The sequence below is a fragment of the Apodemus sylvaticus genome, chromosome 6 (assembly GCF_947179515.1).
Source record: "Apodemus sylvaticus chromosome 6, mApoSyl1.1, whole genome shotgun sequence".
Taxonomy (NCBI): domain Eukaryota; kingdom Metazoa; phylum Chordata; class Mammalia; order Rodentia; family Muridae; genus Apodemus; species Apodemus sylvaticus.
In genome coordinates, this window is record NC_067477.1 from 45,167,524 (window position 1) to 45,180,933 (window position 13,410).

General features: G+C 35.8%; 1 protein-coding gene across 5 annotated transcripts in view; it reads right to left on the minus strand.

Annotated features, from left to right (window-relative positions):
* Fut8 (fucosyltransferase 8) overlaps nucleotides 1-13,410 on the minus strand; it is a 214,964-nt gene that overhangs the window by 191,330 nt on the left and 10,224 nt on the right. For 4 of the 5 annotated variants that reach the window (XM_052185600.1, XM_052185599.1, XM_052185601.1 and 1 more), the window contains exon 2: nucleotides 9,982-10,076. The exons of the other annotated variant lie outside the window; for it this stretch is intronic. The gene's annotated coding sequence lies outside the window, so the exon portion shown is untranslated. The remainder of the gene's footprint in view (nucleotides 1-9,981; nucleotides 10,077-13,410) is intronic. 5 annotated transcript variants of the gene reach the window in all.

Genomic DNA, 13,410 nt, shown 5'->3' on the forward strand with positions numbered 1-13,410 from the left:
AGTGATGGATGGTTCAGGGTCCAGAGTACACAAAGCAGGGCAAACGCCAACATACTTAAATGTAGGCATGTTACCTGAAGACTGCCAAAATCAGACAGAGAGCAGCAAGAGGATAATAAAAGCCAAAAGGCCACCTTACCTACAGAAGAAAAGGGTCAGGACTACCTCAAGCTGTCCCCTTCAGAAACCACACAGCATGAAAAGAACAAAATGAAATATTCCAACTATTAAAAAGAACAAATCCAAGGCAGAATTGCAGTATTAAACTTCAAAAGTAAAGAAGTAATAAAGACTTCCTCAAATAAGCAACAGTTGAGAGAAAAATCTAACACACTTATCTTACGTAAAAAAATTTTGAAAGTGGTGAAAATAGTGAAAAAAATGATGAAAAGCAAAATTTTATGTCAAAAACTTGGTACATGTGCACCTGGTGCACAGGGAAGCCAGAGAAAGGTGCCAGACCCCCTAGAAGTGGAGTTACAGACAATTGTAAGCCACCACGTGAGTGCTGGGAATTAGGCTGCTCTGGAAGAGCTCTTAACTACTGACATTTCTCCAGCCTACTAACATTTCTAATCCTATCTCAGGTAGAGTAGCAAGGCGGCTTTGAACTCTGATCCCCCTACCCTTTTCACTGAAAAATGAAAATATAAATAAAAGCTATGACTCTACCATAAGTACAGTATATATTTAGTTTCTATATTCTGTCCTTTGTAACATTTTATTCCAAGTATTCCTACAAGGTTATAAATTCTATACTCAAATAGAATCTCTATCTTCAGAATATAGATTTAAGCTTTTACTGTATGAAGTAAAATAAAGACTTAATTTTCCTTATAATTTCCTTATAACTGTTTAACTAGACACTGATTTTACCTATTGATACCAATAGACAAACATTATGAATGTGAACATATACATCTACATACTGTAATCGTAAGCATTTCAGTATTACCAATTTCCTTCACAATGCTCATAGTATCTCTAAGAAGTAATTACCATGGCTCACCTCATAATTGAAAGAAAGATTTCAAAAAAAAAAAAAAAAAAAAAAAAAAAACTTCAATGACCTATTCAAAACACAAGGAAAATCCAGCAGTCAATGAATCACAGCTGTAATTTTCACATCATGCTCCATCTCCCAGGAAAATTAGCATTCTCTAGCAAGAATTATTCTAAGATCCCTTGATAACAAGAAAGATCTAACAAGAGAACTGAGAGCAAAGAGGAGAAACTACGTTTCTTACATTCATTTCGTTTTATGAACTCAGCAAGAAGAGCAATGGCACACTTTCAGCCTTAAGTGAATTAACTAGTGGTAAGAGTGTTCCACTTTCTGATATGCTATGGAAATTTAAAAAAACTATGATCAGTTAGAAAGAGCAGGGCTAACAGCAAATTAGTGATCTTCATCAATGATTCACTGAAGTAAATCAACAAATTAATCTACATTCACAATGTAGGTGCTATATTCACAAGTCAGGCCTGATCTAATGGGTATTTGGGAACATTCTCATTTTACTTTTCTCATTTTACTTTTTCTTTTGTGATATTCTAATATTTAGAAAACTCTAAATACAGCACACAGAAGTTACTCCACAATTATATAACTTTAGAATCTGAGAGGCAAAAAAGTCATAATAGATCACTTCTTCTATTCTTCTCTTCCTCCAGGCCTCCCACTTACTATCCATGAGGAAAGTAACTAACTGGACATGGTCGGATAAAACAACTTCCTAACTGAAACATTTTATCCTGGAAAGTTCATTAATACTCCAAAAATAAACAAAGCTTACAAGTTAACAATTCACAAATTCCAGGAAGTTCCTCAAACCTGTAAGGTCTACAAGGCCCTAGCCCTCAGGCTATATAAGCAGTAACAATTAGCAGGGAGAAGAGACCCTCTCACCAACTGAGCTGTCTACAAGTTGTGCAGGGAACTAGAGATACAGCTATGATTAGTCTTCGCCATGCTACAATGGATGGTGCGCTTGCCTTTCAGCCATTCATCTTCCTTTATCCAATACAAATAAATTCACTAGGTCACTAAATTAAACTTCAATAAAACTGTTACTTTGCTCTGTGGGTAGTGACCTATCTGGGATGAACAGTCATTTGTTCACATCTTGCCAGGAAAAGTTACACAACAAAATAGTTAATTCAGAATGGAAACTAAAACCAAAGTCTCTTGACATCCAAATTGGTTTGTTTGTTTTTAATTACAACATTCTGTTGTCAGGAATTTTAAAGAGCATGAGATTTTTATACTACATACATGCTAACAAAACAAGCCTTATACAGTTTCATGAATACTGAGGAACAAAACCATCTACCCTACACAAAGCTTAAATAATGAGATCCAAAATTATATGTCCCTGTACTATATTAAAGTGTGTGTGTGTGTGTGTGTGTGTGTGTCCCACAAAAGTGCAGAATTACTAGAACTTGTACACAGAACCTTATTTGGAAATAGACTTTACAGGCATGACCAAATTACTAGAACATTATGCTAGGGTCGGTCCTAAGTAAATAACTGCAGTCATTATGAAAAGGAAATTTGGGCTTACATGCATGGACTGCTATGTGCACACTGAAGCAGAAACTGGAATTATCCAATGACAAGCTAAGAAACATCAACAATTTCTAATAACTACTGATCATAGCTAAGAGGGTTTCAGAAAGGAAGATTCTTCCCTAGAGCCTTCTCCCTAAAGAAAGAATGGCTCTCCCACATTCTGATTTCAGATGTCCAACTTAGAGAACTGTGAGAAAATAAATTTCTATTGTTTTAAGCCATCCAGTTTACAGTAGTTTGTTACAACTATATCCTAGAATCCAACACACTCACATAAGCATTTACATATATTAACATCAGTTACACTGATATCATCATTATAATAATATAACTTTTAGATCAAAATGAAATACATAAGATTAGGTATTTATGAAAAAAGGAAGTGTGTTTAGCTTACAGATTTGAATCCTAATGGTTCACACAGCACAGAACCAACTTTGGTAAGTTTGGTAAGAACCCTGTAACAGAAGATATCATCTGGGCAGAGTTGCTGTGAAAAGGAGGAATCACATGACCAAACAGGTAGCCAGAAAGAAGGGAGGGCAGACTTCCTCTGTTTTTACCTACTCTCTCAGATGACCTTACTCTATTTTATGAAAACCCACAATGACTTAAGGACCTCCCAGAAGGCTCTAACTACTTAAAGGTTCCACCTCAATACCCCTGTTAGGTTTAAAAATCAACTATCTCCCACAAGTTTGTGTATTGAATATCTAGTCCCTGACTGATTGTGCTAATTTGGGAGGGTACTGGGAAATTTAAGAGATAGTAGTAAGTCACAGATGGTCATTGAGTGGGATACAACTTGGTCAAAAGATGCAGGAGTACTTGGTATTGGTGCAAAGGTGCCTAATTATTAATGGTCACCAAAACTTCCAACATCTGAGTGTGTCTCATGACCCCAATGAATGAAACTCACAAATAGGTAAGTGAAAAAGCAATAGTTTACTATAATAGTTACTGGTGCACACACGCCCTGGCTCACATCAACAGCACCCTCTCCAAAGAGTAGGAGTCCCAAGAATTGATTATTGTTATCTGGCTCTTGGAGTTTTAAAAAGAACTTTGTTAATCCCGGTACTTTAGGGGCTGTTGGATCTCTGAGCCTGATGTACAGAATGAGTTCCAGGACAGACAGGGCTATGCAGAGAAATCCTGTCTCAGAAAAAGAGAGAGAGAGAAAGAAAAAGAGAGAGAGAGAGAGAGAGAGAGAGAGAGAGAGAGAGAGAGAGAACGAACAAGACAAAACAAAACAAAAGAAGCAGATTCTCTGCTAGACATTCCTGCTAACATGGTGTTGTGCCCAAAGTACATAAGACTAGAAACAGACTAAACTCTGCAATAATAAGCCAAAATACATCTTTTTTCTCTTTAAATGGACCCCTCTGGGCAAGATGCACTTAAACTACATCCAATCAACCATTCAATAAAAAATGCAAGTTTCCAAATTCCTTGCTTACTGTTTACACTCTCTCATTACTACTCAATCCCAATCTAGCCCCATCACTGCCACTGAAAAAAAACTAAGAAATTAAACCTAATTTCAAACTCACAGACTTTGGCCGTGACATTGCTCCTTTCCAACACAAGTGAATCTCTAACAAAGCATGTGACAGCCAGTACTGTCAACCTGACAGAATCTGGAATCATCAGAGACGCTGGCCTCTGAGTATGTCTGTGACAGATTATATTACGTCATTAATTGAAGTGGGACTACTTCTAACTATGAGCAGGACCATGACCTAAACTGGATGGATTCTAGACTGCACAGAAAAGGGGGGCTGAGCAACAGCAGACACTCATCTCTTTGCCTTCTCCATCATACTCCGAAGGCAGTATGACCAGTTACACCAGACTCCTGCCACCTGGATCTCCCCACCATGATGACTATACTTTGAACTATGAACCAAAATAAACCCTTTCTTCCTTAAGTTCTTTTTTCCAGAAATAATAACAAGAAAACAAAAGTTATCATATCCTTCTCCCCTACTTCAACAATTAACACAGCTTTGTTCTAGCAATAGGATACAGATCTAACTTTTCTCCAGAAGAATTATTTTAATTTCATCCTACACAGCAAAGAAAGCTACCCTCTGTCCTGACACAGGTTGTTGTATGGCTTTCCTTGGAAAAGGTAACCACTTTAAAACACTGTCAGTACTCTGCCAAACAGACATGCAAAAATGCATGAAGTACATAAGACACAAGAGAAATGTTTTCCTCCAGCCTCACAAAAGATTACATGCAAATGTGCCAAGATGTGCATTTTCCCTCAAAATATTTGTGCTTAACAAACATTTTAAAAGTAAAGCTCAAAAGGTTAAGTTTGTTTTTTGTTTTTAACTCTGAAAGAAATACAAGGTAAAGGATTAGATTTAAATGTAAAGGAGTTAAATTTTATCTGGACTTCTGACTTCTAAACATATCTGAATCTTATAAATGAGAATTAATTAGGGAGAGAGAACTTATAGAGCCCACCTTTAGCAGAAAGACAGGACATCAAATGAGGGAGGAGGTTGCCATCCCACAGTCAAAACTCTGACCCATAATATTTCTTGTCTGAAAGAACTGCAGGGATGAAAATGGAGAGGAACCTGAGGAAAGGAAGGCCCAGTAACAGGCACAAAGTGGGATCCAGCTCAAGGGAAGATCTCAAGGCCTGACACTATTACTGAGGCTATGGAGTGCTCATAAAAAGAGACCTATCATGACTGCCCTCCAAAAGACCCAACAAGCAGCTAAACGAGTCAGATGCTGATATTTGCACCCAACCAATGAACAGAAGCTACTGACACCTATGTTTGAATTAGAGAAAGGCTGGAAGAAGCTGAGGAAGAGGAAAACCCTGTAGAAGGACCAGCAATCTCAATTAACCTTGACCTCCAAGATCTCTCCAAACACTGTACCACCAGCCAGGCAGCATACACCAGCTGATATGGGGCTCCAAACACATATACAGCAGAGGACTGTTGGGTCTGTGTTCATTCAGAGAAGATACACCTAACCCTCAAGAGACTGGTGGCCCCAGGGAATTTAGAGGTCTGGTGGAATGGGTGGTAGGTGGTAGGGACATCCTCATGGAGAAACAAGGATGGGGAGGAGGTATGTGGCACAGTTAGGAGGGTGGACCAGGAGGGGAATAAAATTTGGGGTGTAATAAATAAATAAATAAAGGAATGAACAAATGAATGAATGAATGAATGAATGAATGAATGAAATCTTCCTGAAAAGAAAACTGTTTTCCAATAGTTATTATCCTAAAAGGCTAAAAAAACCTTTAGATAATCAAAATCAAGTTGATATTACACAATGAGGTGTTTCCAGTGATAGAAAAAAAAAGCAAAATTGTTTAATTTCTTCTCTCAAAAATTTGCACAAACTCCTTTAGTCAAAAATTTTTAATGTTCCCATATACCAAATATTCAGAAGTAAATATTTCTCTGTGAAAATCTTGTTTTTGTACTTCTTAAATAGTATCTCAAACAAGATGTATCTTTTCATTGTCTAAGCTTGACAGTATTTCACCTAATAAAAGAAACTGGTAAAAAAAAAAAAAAATGAAACTGGTTAATTCTGAATTCTGCCAATTATTTTGAATCAGTATTTTTATAAATTAAATTCTGAAGACCAGAAATAACATCATTCCTGAGGTACTTTTAAAAACAAGTTCTAGGTTTTTGTTTTCTGGATTTGTTTTTTTGTTGTTGTTGTTTCTTTTTGTTTGTTTGTTTTTTAGGTTTTTCGAGACAAGGTTTCCCTATGTAGCCCTGGCTGTCCTGGAACTCACTCTGTAAACAAGGCTGGCCTCAAACTCAGAAATCCGCCTGCCTCTGCCTCCCAAGTGCTGGAATTAAAGGCGTGTGCCACCACCACCCAGCTTCTAGATTTTTTTAAGTATGTTTTCTAGCATAGCATACTTGTAAAAGGCATTTTACTTAAATTCTATAAACTTTAAATAAATTGCAAAAGAAATGTTTTGAGATTATAGATTATTATTGTTGCATTTTTCTAGCTGTATATTCATATCAGCAGTTTATCTGTTTACAGAATAAGATCACATTTCAAATTATTTTTAAATAATCTTTTATCTTAAAATCAACTAGAAAAAAAATTAACACTGAGATTTGGAAACATTAAACAAGTAGTTTAACTTCCTGTAACCCCAAGTCAGGCAGTGATTCCAGAGGAGAGGTACAGAGCATGGTACTGTTTCCAGACAGCTGCACAATTAAAAACACAGCATCTCACCTGTCTATATCTCCAGCCTTCTACTTACCAAAAAAAGCAGTAAGGTCTCTCTCTCTCTCTCTCTCTCTCTACGTAAAAGAACCAGCTTTTACGGTTGATTAATATTATGCTTCCACATGCTTCGGGAAAACTTTATTTCTACTTCTTGCCCTGAGCATCTTAGAAAGTCCACAAATACAATTGCTTTAATAAGGTCCAAGGAACCCAATGATGGAGGGATAAGTAGTAATGCTTGATGTAAAATACCACCTTTACGAAGCATGATAATTCAAAATAAAGTTCAAGAAGTACAAGCATATATATTAGAACTCAAAATACACTTCAGGGAGTATGTATTTGTCCTAACTAATCATATCATACGTTTTGGCAAATAACATCTATATTTCCACACACTAGTTTTCATCCTTTCTAATACTAGCTTTAACATTGTATTCAAAAGTTACATTACATAAGGACCAATGAGATGGCTCAGCAGGCAAAGGCACTTTCCATGTATGCCAGGCAACTGAGTTTGAGCCTCTCAACCCACACACTGTAGAAGAGAAATCCAACTCCACAGAGCTCTTCTTCTGCTTTACTTACATACATGTCAATGCTCCCCTACCCCCAACATACACCCCCCCTCTCCCTCTTTCTCCCTCTCTTTCTCTCTCTCTCTCTCTCTCTCTCTCTCTCTCTCTCTCTCTCTCTCATACACACACACACACACACACACACAATTTAAGTAAAAAATATTTAACAAATTATGCTAGATAAGTTATTAACATGACATTTACCAAAAGAATATATCAGATCCTGAAGAAATTATCACTTCAGTATAATACTGCTGACTCAATGCTGCATTTGTCAGCTGAATAAACGATGAGTATCCTCTATTCACAATGCATATGACCACAAGTGTTTGGGGGTGCTGATTTTTTTTTGGGGGGGGGGAATGCTTTTGGAATGTTTTTCAAAAACATAATATGATATCTTAGAAATGAAATGAGTCTAAATACAGAACCCATTTATGTGTCACACAGACCTTTAAATAGCACAAAGGTAACTACATTAATATTTTTAATATGTCTGTTTGCATTTGACCCATCACTTGAAGTGAGGTGTGGAATTTTTCACTTAAGTTGTCATGCTGATTTCAGATCTTGGTATACTGAATCTCAGATTCTAATGTGAGGGATAATCAACCTGTATTATATGTCAAAAGAATGTCTAAAGTGCTCTTACTGCACTAAGATACTTTGCCTATTTAAAACATGTTCCTTGTTGGGCCAGCAAGATAGCTGAGTGGGCAAATGGGCCTACCGCCAAACCTGACAACCTGAGTTAAATCAGTGCAAGGACAGCACCTCAAGGTATCCTTTGACCTCTACACTTCTACTGTGCCACAAATGGCATAAATATACACATGCATACACAAACTCTCTCAAAGGAAAAACGAAACACTCTATGATAACACAATATAACTATTACCATGTGTGTATAGAGATTCTAAGAAAGTTACAAAATTCATCTAAAAATACTCAGGAATAACAACAGTGTAAAGGTTGAACAGCATTTACAGTGCCCAGCAGAGAGCAGGAATCTACCAAGCAGCATGAGCATTTTCTGACTCAGAGCATTACATTTTCTCAAGATCTTTTTATATCTATAGCAAATAAAGAACAACTTTCTTACACAACTCCAAATAGCTTTTAAAGCTGTTTTTGAAACCATTAATTTCCACAAGTAGGACTGTTTCATTCACTTTCATTTCAAATGTTCATTCAGAAAACTTCTAATTAACCTTACAATACTAAATTTCTATCCTCTTTAACTAAAATTTTAAGATCAGGAAAAAATACTTATAATTTATTTGACTTTTATAAACTGGAAACTTTAGGCTTCTTCTTCCTATTCATGCCTGATCTAACACTGTGCTCAAGAAACACTACAAGTTCTACTACTATCTACTTCTAACAACTGGATATGGCTTCTCTTAATAAACACACAAAATGACCATAAGTTAAAGGTCTCTCCCTCTACCCTAATCATTAATTTTTTTCTGATTTCTTTTTAATAACACTGAAAGCCTGGACTGTCAGATATGGTGGTACACATGCTTCTGAGCCTAAGAATCAGAAGGTGAAGGCAGGAGAATCGTTGAGTTCAGTCTGATCTGTACAGTAAATCCCTGTCTCAAAAACAACAAAAAAAGGCTAGGCCAAGCATGTACAAACTACTAATTCCAATATCTAAAACCGGAGAGATCATGGAACGGTTTTTAAAAGAAATGCAACCCTAGCCCCCAAAACTGTGATGATTAAATCAATACAATCTCTTTTAACAACAAAAAAGTTACTTGTTTTAATAAAGAACATGAAGTCATGCTATTTCTAATGCATGGCTGCAGATGCTTGACTTCTCACCCCAAACTTGAAATAACCCAAATGTCCATCAGCTAGTGAACAGACAGACTGATTGTGGTAAACCCAGACTGCGATTCTACTACACAACCAAAAAGCAATACTCAATAGCACACAGGAACATGAGTAGCACACAAATGCATTATACTCAGTAAAAGAAGCAGATTCCAAAGCTGAATACTAAATAATTCCATTTAAGCAGCACACTATGAAAGGTAAACTATGTGAGCAGAAAACAGATCCACATTGCTACTGGTCATGGTGAAAGGGGGTGGGCTTAACTAAAAAGCCTGTAGAATTGTTTTAACTGAAGTGATGAATATATATGCCAATCCTCTTAGAATTAATATTAAGAGTAGGGATGTTAATATATGACTTAATGTTCATGTGTGAACAAGTTTTAGAAGAGCTACTAAAATACCAGAAGTTTCTAAAGTGAGTTTATTCTCATTACCAACTATGCCACACAACAACCAGGTCAACATAAAAAATGTGGCCATAACTTTTTTTATCAAATTCAAAACTTGAAAATCAAAGGCATTAAAAAGTAACATGCTATGGCTTTATGAAGAACAGACTATACTCGATAGGCAGACAGAAAATACTTCCCAATTAATATACAATTTACTAGTTTGGACTAATGTGACCAATTGGTACTGTACTCCATTGGTAAATACACACGTAGCTTTAAAAACAAAATTATCTCAAAATATTTGAATGAAAACATAAAGGTGCTATCCACAAAAATGTACTGACCTGAATTTGCTCAGTTAATAAATAAAGATGGAAAGGACTTTATCTTGAAAGAAAACCCCACCAGGGCCATAGATGGCCTCAGCCAGAACAGCAACCTGAAACAAAGGAAAGTAAATTAGTTGACCCTCCTCAAGATTTCACTTAACATCATTATACTTCTTAGTTCTTATTTATGAATATGTATGCCAATGCTCTTAGAATTAATATTAATAGTAGAGATGTTAATGTTACTTTCATGTGGAAGTCATAATAAGTAAATGCCTGTATTTTACAGCCACAATTTTACAAATGCCAAGAAAGAATGGATTTTCATTTTGCAAATGACATTCAAACTCAGTTGCATTCATTGTCATAATTTGCTTCATATTCTATCCCAAAACAATTAGCCCCAATGGTTCCTCCCCAGTCACAAAGACTCCTTTCCAGTCCAGACCTCAAAATCTACCTCCTGAACAACCCAACCAGTTAGTCCTACACCTTTGTTTCTTCCTCCTTATAAGTTAAAATGCTTGCTTGACACAGAACAATTTTATTATCCCAGCTGTCACTTTCAGTGAGCATTCTTGAAGTATAAAAGAAGACATTGTAAATTTTACTTTGTTGAGTGTTAAATAACTTCATACACATATAAATACTGAATTATTCTGGGATGTGTTCACATTATTTGGAATTTTTCTCTCTCAGGTACTGCTTTTAGTCTTTCTCTTTTTTTTTAATTTTTTTAATCTTTTTCTTTTATTGAATATCTTCTTCATTTACACTGCCAATGGTAAAATCTTTCCCAATTTCCCCCCTCCCAAAAGTTCCCCTCCCCAACGATTCCCTGCCCCTCCTCTCACACCCTGCCTCCATGTATATGCCCCTCTCCCCGACACACTCCCACCTCCACCCCAAATCCCCCCCCCCCACATCCGTTTCCCTTTGTGGGGGCCTCTATTGAGCCTTTACCTGACCAAAGACCACTCCTCCCACTGATGCCCAACAAGGCACATTTTTGGCTGGAACTATGTGTACCCCTTGGTTGATGGTTCAGTCCTACAGAGGTGACCCTCTATATATGAGCTAAGGTTTGCTCTGCTGATGAGCCACAACCTGATGAACACCTACATTTTTTTTTCACTTATTGACAATTAAACTACATAAGTCAGCTTTCTCAAGACTGACTTCAGGACTCTGTATTCCATTAATCTTTACTAGACTATTTGCTGCCATATTCATATGTATATTTCACATATATATTACATATATAATCTTATATAATCTTCTAATTAGGGAATCTATTTCCTACTTCTTTGCTGCTTGTTCTTCACCATTATTATGTTTGACATATGGTAAGGAATCAGTATGATTTGTAGACAAGTAAAATAGTTTTAATAACTATTCACACTGAATATATATGTATAAGTCACTGAGTACAAAAAAAGAGTAACACTACAGTTTGTGGCAATATCTTTCAGTTGTCCTACTATTGTGCTATGACATGTGATTATTCTTTAAATGACATTAATTGTGAGAAGTAGGATTGACATTATTAACTATAATTTTTTTTCCTCCAATGACACCAAAGCCCTCTGAAACTAATTTTTGGCTATTAGAATTGTACAATCAGGATCCCAATTATTTTTACTTTAATTTCCAAAAGTAAAATTTAAGGTTCTGAAGGAGAACTATAAGAACATTCAATAAACTGCCCTAAACACAAAATTCTTTTGTACAGCACACTGTTATTTACATTATCTCGTCCAGTAGATCAATTTGAAGAGGACAAACAATAACTCTGAAAAAAACATAAAGGTACAATTTATTCATAAATATGAAATCTAAAATCTAGACTCACTATAATTCTTTCCTAAAACTTCACCTAAAAGTTATTGGCAACTTTCCACAATAACTAAATCATGTAGGTCTTACATCTATTGCCACTGTGTAATAACTAGTACCAGGTTTACTTTCTGATGGTAAAATGTAATAGTTATATATATTTGCCCCTTTTCAGATCTTGAACAAAACATTAGTGTGAGCTAACGTTCTTGAAAAATTGAAACAACCAGTCTCTGTAAGCATCTCTTTTATGCTGAGACATGTTCTACATACCACTAAAGACAGATTCAAACAGAACACGGGAGCTGTGCTAACTTTTAAGAAGCAGAGATACAAGTTCACTATAGTGGAAGTGGCAAGAGTTACTGGAATAGATTCTAGAATAGAAAGAGCTGTCCAGACAGACAAAAGCTACACTTGGGTTTACTTGCATCTCAAACTTACTAGTAATCCACACACTTAGGCATGTGTCCATAAATCAAGGGGTTAAAAACTCTCAGGGTTCAATGAGAGTTCATTATACATTACTGGCCACCAAATAAAGACTGTTCTATAATAACCCCAGGAGACACAAGCCTTGAGGATAATCTAATCCTCAATCTAACTCCTGTAACCACCAACCAAAAGGAAAGATCTCAAACTCATAGGCATATGGTAAAGTGTTCAGCAAGATTGTGACCCAGCAGTGGAGCCAATCTTAGTTTGTATGACCTTCTAAAGAAAGACTAAAAGCAGTACCTGAGACAGAAAATTCCAAATAATCTGATGACATCCCAGAAAAATTCACTAGTATTTATAGGAGTAAGAAATTACTTAACACTCAACAAAATAAAGTTTATAATCTCTTTTTAATGTTTATTAAACATCAATTGATTACTAAGCAATTTTTTAAATTATAAAAACAATTTCTAAAACTCAAGGAAAGCCCAATTTTCTAAATGAGAGAAAAATTAATCAAAACCAACCTAGAATTGATAGTAGATAGAAATAAAAAAACTAAGACACTAAAGTTATTACACACATATTCATAATCTTGTAGAAGCCAAAAGAGAGAGTAGATATATTAATAAAAATATAGAGAAGAAAATACCCAACTGAACTTCTAGGAATACACAAAAATAACAGAGATGCTCTACTAAATATTTGATAATTACAGTTTTCTATTCTGTCTGGTAAGCTAAGGTCCTATTCTTAGTCTATATGATCTCAAGGTTTTATATTGTTCCCTAAATTCCCTTGGGGTGGTTATCACCCCCCCCAGGTCAAAAAGCTTTTTCATAGACATAGCAAGTATGATATAGTAGAGTAGCTAGAGCAATCATAGGCTCCCCTCATTAATTATCTCTTTCTCAGGACTCAATGCTGGGTACTAGAAATCAACCCAATTTCCTAAAGCTAGTCAAGTCATGGATCTTATACAAAAATCTACTATCACTACTTTACTAGACCAGTAAATTTCTAACCACATTCTAAATCTTATCCTTACCCACAGATAAGTGAGTGTGGTTACCAACCCTCACCAAAGCTCTTCTTAGAGAAAATGGAGTCCATCACAGAAAACTACATTGTAGAAATCACTGAAATAAGAATTGTGTGAATCCAAAAAAA